The sequence below is a fragment of the Erythrolamprus reginae genome, chromosome 1 (assembly GCF_031021105.1).
Source record: "Erythrolamprus reginae isolate rEryReg1 chromosome 1, rEryReg1.hap1, whole genome shotgun sequence".
Lineage (NCBI taxonomy): Eukaryota > Metazoa > Chordata > Lepidosauria > Squamata > Dipsadidae > Erythrolamprus > Erythrolamprus reginae.
Window position 1 is genome coordinate 153,780,366 of NC_091950.1, and position 8,784 is coordinate 153,789,149.

An 8,784-nucleotide genomic window follows, 5' to 3' on the forward strand; every position below is an offset into this window, starting at 1 on the left:
TATACATTATTTACAGTTTAGGTCTTTTATACAATAATGACCACAGGGGAAAAAAAAAACTAAGGCTATTTTTGTTCATTGGTTGGTTTTAATCCCCATACAGTGTATTAAGACATGATACATGGTCTACAAAACTGACTTGGAACTGAGTCTACATCCTAGGGGACACTATCTTCAAAAGCAAATTCTAGAGGAAGGGTTAGTTGAACCCTGGTTTTTGGTTTTTATTGGAACAAAAAGACCATGGTGCGTATTAAGTTATTTTCAATATGCTTTTTAGCATGGATAGGGACATTCAGGGAAACAGAGAAAGCAAGAGAGAGATTAATTGTTTCATGTGTTTTCTGTGCCTCGTGTCCAATGTGCCAGTTGAGCAAAATGACAATATTGCAATTTCATTTCTTGGGCAACATGACTGACAGAAGAAAATATAAAAAAGGAGAGAAGGTTGAACATTTCCCCCTAACTTCTCAGAATGCCCAACACGAGGGCTAGTGACCTATATTACACCTGTTGCTTACTGGCAGACACCAGATTTTTAGAAACATCTATTTTCAAAATTTGGAATTTGATATCAATCGTAGAACAAAATGAGATGAGAAGTGGTCTAGATGACAAAGACACTCTTGGGATGTTCAATACAATGGAAACTACCAATGTATCATAATATGGCAGATTTTCAATGTGTCTTGGGCATGTCAGCAATATATTGGTTTTAGAAACAAGCATGAATGTCGATTCAAATCATGGAACATTTTATCTCTACTAAAGAAAAAGTAGGTCTTCTAATATGTAGATAGATCAATTAAAAACAAAACATAAATAAAACTGAGCCAACCAGTTAAATTTGAATGTCACATTGTCCCTTTCTGATAATAGCAATGTCTGCCAAATATATATTCATCCTTCTAATTTTCAGCATAAAATCAATTGGGACTGAAAATATATATCGTACCTACATTAATTAATAAGAGCTGGTTGTCAAACCACACAACTGGCTTCAGCTCTATTTATTTCAGCTACACAAATAATAGCATAAGATTTCATGGTATCAGTAGATTGAAACACTGGAATTGTAATCTAATAATGGGCCAAATTTTATCTAATTATATTATTCAAACTATAAGTAAAGAATAAACTCACACTACAAGAAAACAACTTTCCCATCTATTAATAGTTTAGATGTTAAAGGGTTCCCTCTGTTATTTCTTACTAAGCTACTAAGGCAAGGCAAGCAATTTTCTTGTCAATTGGAGTAAAACATTTATTGATTTATCTATTCTGCCCCCAAGACCTCAGGAGGTAAGGTTAGTGATTCATGAGATCAAAAATGTTCAGCCTGTTTTGGAGAGAGTTGGGGTTTTAGGGAGATCAAGGGAAAAAAAAAGGTACTTTAAGTTTCTGCAAAACTAAAGGCACCATATTACCACCACCACCACCACCACCCGTCCTTCTCTCAGAATGCTTTCAGGGCCACAAAAGGAATATTGGGACTCTCATGGGACCAATAAATCATTCCTTTGTTCTAAAGAATTGTTTATGGTCTTATGAAATGGAACCTATAAATTGCAGTTGTTTGGCCTCTGTGTCAATTGCATGGTATTCTGATTTGTCAATGATTGGTTAATCTGTGTCACCCACTGTAGATACCCATGTAGTAAAGTAATACATGTTGATGAGCTGTACTACTCACAAGTGAGAATGGCAAGTGTTACATGCTTCCAAAATCCAATCCGTATTTTGCAACCCTAACAACTTTAAGCTACTTGTATTTTAACTCTGGGAATTTCTTAGCCAACATGATCTTAAACCTTATTGCATTTCACCAGAAACAGCATCATGCTGATTTTGTCTTGGCTTAGAAACTAACATGATTGGGTCTGGTCAATGTCTGAGTGGGAAACCACCACAGCATAGCAAATCTATATGCCAATCAATAAATCAATATTTCAATCAAAAGACAAAAGCAACTGGCAAACTACTCCATTAGCCTAGACACTATAAGGATGTCAGGAAACAGGAAAGAGAAAACAGGTGGCAATGCTTTAAATGATCTTGTTTGGGCTTGGCAGCTAATGAGGGTTGAGTCTGGGCTGAGATTATCAAGGAACACCAAGGCTATAAATTAAACTGGAAAGTTATGAATTCCATAATCGGGGTCTATTTGCTAAGCTCTACTTAGAGCGTGCTAAGCTATAACTTCCATTTGCTAACCACAGTGGTCAAGACCAACACAAATTATGGTATCTAATTGTAAATTATGCATAACTTTAGAAGCTATAATAAGCATTATTTTTAGTAAAGATCGATTAATTTGGATTCAGAAATCTTTCCATCATTTCCAACATGTTTAGGCTTTTTCAAAAATTATAAAGAACCCGCTGTATCAAAGGCCTACCATTCTTAATTCCCCCCCCCCCAAAAAAAATGACTGAAATTTTTTTAAGTAGTATAATATAAAAGGACAATGAACAAACCTATTTCCACACTTAATTTTTAGGTGTTTATTGATTCCCTAAGTATGCTCACCTGTCTAAACTTAAAAATAAATATTTTTTTTCAAAAAGTAGGTGGAGGAGGAGGAGGAGGAGGAGAAGGCATTGTAATTTTGAGTGTTATCTAGTAAGCTTAACAGAGAAGAATTTTCCTTTTGTCTTCCCAGACTGTGATCCAGAAAGGACAGTATTTAAAAAGAAAGAATCACTGCCCCTCTTTTCCCGCAAAAAGAAAAAAAATGCAAAAATCATTCTACTCTCAGTACACATAGCAATAAGAATTAATTCAGAGGAAGGAAGACACCTGAAAATAGGCAATACATTCATGGATGTATCATTGTACACCTGGGGTATCTCCAAGGGAAGAAAGCATTGCCAAGAGCATTTCAACGAATTTCTTCAATAAAACAAAGTAATAGCATCTTTTATTTTGTTAAAAGATAAAGCAAATGTCAACTTTTAACTCTTGCCACAACAATATTATTCCAAATGCATTTTGAATGCCCATCAGTGGTGGGTTGCTGCCAGTTCACCCTGGTTTAGGTGAATTGGGAGCAGTGGTGGTGGTAGGCTTCGGCCACCTGCCCAGACATCATCACAGATGATCTGTGCATGCACAGAGGTTTCTGCATAGAAGCACCACATGTGCTCAGTTCTGAACCAGTAGCAAAGGTAAGTGAAATCCACTAATGCTGCACATACAGTATGTGTGTGCAAGGAAATATTGGCTCCTGTGTTATGCTTTCTTCTTTGTACAGTTGCATGGTTCCAGAGGTGGGCTACTGCACTGAAAGATGTTGAAAGAAAATGCAGGGCATCCTGCATAATCCACATCCACAGTGTAGTGGTAAAAATTTTGGTAGCCCTTCACTGCATGGTTCCCAACAGTGGCCACACAATAGCTTTCTATTGTGGCTGGAGTAAGGTAGGTGCCATTCTGCATCCACTGCTTTTTTCATGCTCTAAATTATGAGTTTAAATTAAATAACAATTTATTACAGTTAGAGTAACAACTTTCCTCCAGAAAGAATGGTACCATAAATGCAATTGATTCCACTAGGATTCATTATCATGTAAGAATTCATAGGATCACAGTCATGTTACTTCAGGACATAGTCCCTCATCCAGCTAAAATGTCATGAAACAGCAATCCAAAATATGCACCCTTGCTTTCTTTTCCTTTGAGAATTAGAACAGTTCAAAAGATCTAGCAGCTAATATACAAATTACAGCAATTCTCCAACTTGTTCTTTTTGTTGCCGATGATGTTTTCCTCTTTGATTTAGTTTTCTGCTCTACTGCATTATTTAATAAGAAATACATTTAGCAAAAGTTTGAAATCATCTGGTGTCAACACTTTCTTCACAATGAACCAAAAAAGATGGAAGTTATTCAGCCCTTGTGATCCTCTTCTGGTTTATAATAAATGCTGTCGTTTTGTTTGGATGATAAGTCACAGAATTGGGGAAAGGAACTAAAAAAGTAATGGAATTTAAACAGGAAGTGACAGTTCATTTTCTCTAAATGGCTAGATGTTGATGAAGGCTGATGTCTCAAGGGAAACAGTGACTTCCCATGCGGTACATCCTGCATCTCAGTCTAGATTCACACACCACATACAACAATTGATTTCTCATGTTCTGGTAATTAAGTGATAGTAAAATGTACACCTTCACTGTACTGAACATCTCTTCATTTCACTTCCATTAAATAATATTAACATTTTTCTCAACTTTCTGCATCAATATATATTTATGAAACAATTACTCAATATATAAGGTGCTAGTGAACTTTATTGAAAGCCAATTTTCAGACATGGAAAATAAGTTTATTAATTTTTTCTGGCCTAAAAGTAGTTGATTGATGACAAAAGGGTCTTTGGATCCACCTCTTATGGATATACCCTGATTTAAGGCTAGATTGCTTAAATGCCTTCTTTAACAACTGATTGTGAGGGGTTGTGGGAGAGATTTTGGGTAGCTTTATTATTTTGAAATGTCATCTCTGGACATGTATACACCCTCTACAGACTATTGTAGCTAATTTTCTAGAAAAAATATTTTTCTTTTAGCTTTTTCTCTTTTGAATTTTTCCTTTGTATGTCATTAAGTTTGTTAATTAAAAAAATGGAGCGCAGATGTCATTCTCCAGAACAACTCTGTACAACTCTGTGGGCCCCACAGTATTAGCAGAGTCAATAAAACACATATTGTGTTTGACTTCTTCTTGATGTTCCCTGGTGAACTGTCAATTTTATAGTTAAATTATCAAAGAAGTTGACCAAACAATATCTTTCTTGGATTTCATATAATAAATTATGACTTGTAGAAGCAACAATTGTCAAGGAACATCAGTAAAAAGAAAGTACCAAGAAATCAGCAAAAACAAAAGAGTAGAGAGAAATAATTTGAATCAGAAACTGTTTGAATTAACGTCTGGACCACTATTTCATCAATAATCCATGTTGAGTCCATTGACTTCAATACTCTTGAGTACGAGCGACTCTTTGGGATCACAGCTCTTGTTTCTGAATAAGCATTGAAGACTACAATATTGTCCTCTAAATGGGGGTAACATGAAGGAAGCACTGGGTCCCTAAAGACTTCCAGATTAATTCAGTGTGTTTCAATATAAAAGCCTAAATGTCTAGAATACTACTACTTGACATTTCCTGCATGTTGTAAACTGTGTTCTCTTCAAAGGATGGGTATCAATTGGAGGGAGGCTTTATGAGACTCTCTTAAATTATAGGTTTAGTCTGCTCCTTACTTAGGGTATCTCAATATTTTATTTTAGCATAATATTTTTATACTCAAGAATTTCTTCCCAAGTCTGATTTTAAGACTGTTTCTTGGATATTGTATTGCTGGGATTATGAATCACACTGCCTATTTAATTTATTATGATATTTAGGTTTTTGATGCTATTTTATACAAATATATATTGTTAGGCTAGTCTAACCAGGAGAAAGCAAGTTTAAAATACCTAAAAGTATAAGTAGCCATGCCTAACTTTGGTATCATTACAATTAACTATGGGGTAAAGAGAATCTGGTATTTGTAGGATTATTAAATTAGTATTTTTATTAACCATACTCCCTTAATTTGGAGTAGAGTCAGGGCAACTGGATGGAGATGAGCATTTACTGGCTAAATACCCTTTCTGATACCACATGGAGTTTACAGGAGATTTTTTTCTTTGCATCCTAGGAGAGAACCATCTGCCACTAGGAATGAATTCTCAATCTTCCAAGTCGGTGGTGAGAGGTTTCATCACTAGGCCATCATGACACTCTTCAACTAACTGTACTGAGAATGGTAAATCAGTGAAACTTCTTAGGATAAAGACATAAGCCAAAAATGGACTATCTTTGTCCATGGTCAATGGTCATGCTGGGAAAGCAAGTGGCATGATGGGGTGATGTGAAGTCAAACAACAATAAATATTAGTCCAAAGCTGAAAAATCATATTAGAAATACAAACTGAAGTTGCATTTATTGTCGCATTAATAAAATAGTTAAAAGTTATAAAATGATGCATCCAAGAATTCATCTGGCATGGCAATGGAAACCAAGCCAAATAATAAAATGGGACTTGGATAAATGCCACATATGACTCAAATAGTGGCATTTTTGTTTCCATGCCTCCCTCTTACAGTAAGGATTCTTATTCCTTATATTAATTTCATTTCATTTCATTTATTTGATTTGTATGCCGCCCCTCTCCGGAGATTCGGACGGGTCACAACATAAAACATGATACAAATCCAACAATAAAAAAGCAATTAAAAACCCTACATATAAAAAAACAATCATACATGTCAGACAAACCTTGCGTAAAATGGGAAACGGCCCGGGGGAGTCAATTACCCCATGCCTGATGGCAGAGGTGGGTTTTGAGGAGTTTGCGAAAGGTGAGGAGGGTGGGGGCAATCCTAATCTCTGGGGGGAGTTGATTCCAGAGGATCGGGGTCACCACAGAGAAGGCTCTTCTGCTGGGTCCTGCCAGACAACATTGTTTTGTCAATGGGACCCAGAGAAGGCCAACTCTGTGGGACCTAACTGGTCGCTGGGATTCGTGCAGCAGAAGGCAGTCTCGGAGGTATTCTGGTCCGATGCCATGAAGGGCTTTATAGGTCATAACCAACACTTTGAATTGTGACCAGAAACTGATCGGCAACCAATGCAGACTGCGGAGTGTTGGTGTGACATGGGCATACCTGGGGAAGCCCATGATAGCTCTCGCAGCTGCATTCTGCATGATCTGAAGTTTCTTAACACTCTTCAAAGGTAGCCCCATATAGAGAGCATTACAGTAGTCGAACCTCGAGGTGATGAGGGCATGAGTGACTGTGAGCAGTGACTCCTGGTCCAGTTAGGGCTGCAACTGGTGCACCAGGCGAACCTGGGCAAACGCCCCCCTCGCCACAGCCAAAAGATGGTTCTCTAATGTGAGCTGTGGATCGAGGAGGATGCTCAACTTGCCTCCTGAGGTTCCCCCCCCCCCAGGGTAATGGACAGACAGATGGAATTGTCCACAGCCACTCCGTCTTATCAGGGATGAGTATTAATGTGTTTGTGTACTGTAATAAATTGTTGGATCCAACAATATCCTTCTATAGATGGAAGGACTCTTTCAGGGCTCTTCTGTTAACTGAACTAAATTGGATTGAAAAGAGGGAGGACAATTGAAAAAAACCTTTATGCATCAGTTTATCAGTGTGTTTATTTTAAGTGGAAATTTACTTGGAGATATTCTTCCTTTGGATAAAAAAGAAAAAAAATAGAAAAACAGAAGAAATTGTCTATATAATTATAGCTAATATTTCAACTTGATTGGATAGAACAATAAATTATATTAAATAACATTATTCTCTTTTCCATTAAAATGTAATATTTTTTTTGTTTGTTTTTTTTGAGAAATTGCAACTAAACCCATTATACTTCAAATGGAATAAATTATTATTAAGAGCTGCAAAGGCCTAAGGCAAATTTCAGACTTTTGGTGACACTAGCAATCAAATTCTTTCTGGTGGGATATATTTCATATTAACTATCTAAATCCTTTAGATTGCTTGTGTAAGCTTAGTATGCGCTAAGATGATGCATAAAAGCCAGAAAGCAATAATATAATGCCTTTTAATGAGATGGGAATGAAATTCAAGGTCTTAAGATTTATGCCAATTTCATTCTATTGATTTCAATGGGTCTAATTAAACTTAAAATCTAAGTGCTTCTATTCAATGCACAGTGTATTATGTAGGACACATAGTGTCTTTCCTATGCAAGAAAGCCTCCAATTAACAGCATACAATGCAACATTGTGTAGTTAACAAACTAAGATAAGAAAGTAGGACAGCAAGCCCAATAAGGTTTAATGGAATCTCTAAATTGGTGAGTATAAAGCCTCTCTCTCTTCCTTAGAGGCTGAATGGAGGATTGAGTTAGATCTCTCTGTGTAGAAAGGTAAGTCACTTAAGGATTCAAAGTTTGGATTTAAAAAGTACTTGCAAGCTTTTTTGGCCCTTGTAAATTCCCTTCAATGCAGCTGTATTACAGGGGCAAACTCTGTCCCCAGTATTTTAATCATGCATTAAAACACTTGTAGTGCACCCTCAAATATTGAAGAGCCTGTTATATGTATTCACTGCCTTGAGATTTTTATAAAAATAATAAAAGAAGAATATAAACAAACAGCTCCCTAGACTTAAGACAGTAGACCAATTTCTTGCAGAAGAGAACTTGAAACAGTTCTGAGCTAGCAACTAGAGACTCATATTGTAAGATAAACTCTGTATGACCAATGAAGTAAGATAGAATGTCTGTATATGCATGTGTGAGAGCTGAGTGTTTGTTCTATGTGTGAGAGCTGAGTGTTTGTTCTATATGTATATGTCTATCTACTTGTGTGATATATATGCATGAGCGTTTCTGCTTGTATGCATATATATGGATTTAGAATCCAGCTCTGTTATATTGTCCTGAACTTCTCTTTTGATCTCATTAGCGATTCAGCTTGGGGCTAAATTTGGTACATTTTCAATGGACTTTTCTATCAAGGGAAGAATAGAATGTGCAGCAGAGCAAATGGGTGATTTATAACAGCTGTGTTGAATAAGGGGAAAATATGGCACAATAATTTATAGGAGGAAAAGTTATTGGAATAAAAATGTGAATTCCACTTCTTTCTCCTTGCTCTTTTCAGAATGCAATTAAATGAGCCACGAATGAATGGTTCCCTGTTAGTGAAATCATATAAAATAAAATGACTTGACCAAAGAACTGTCAAA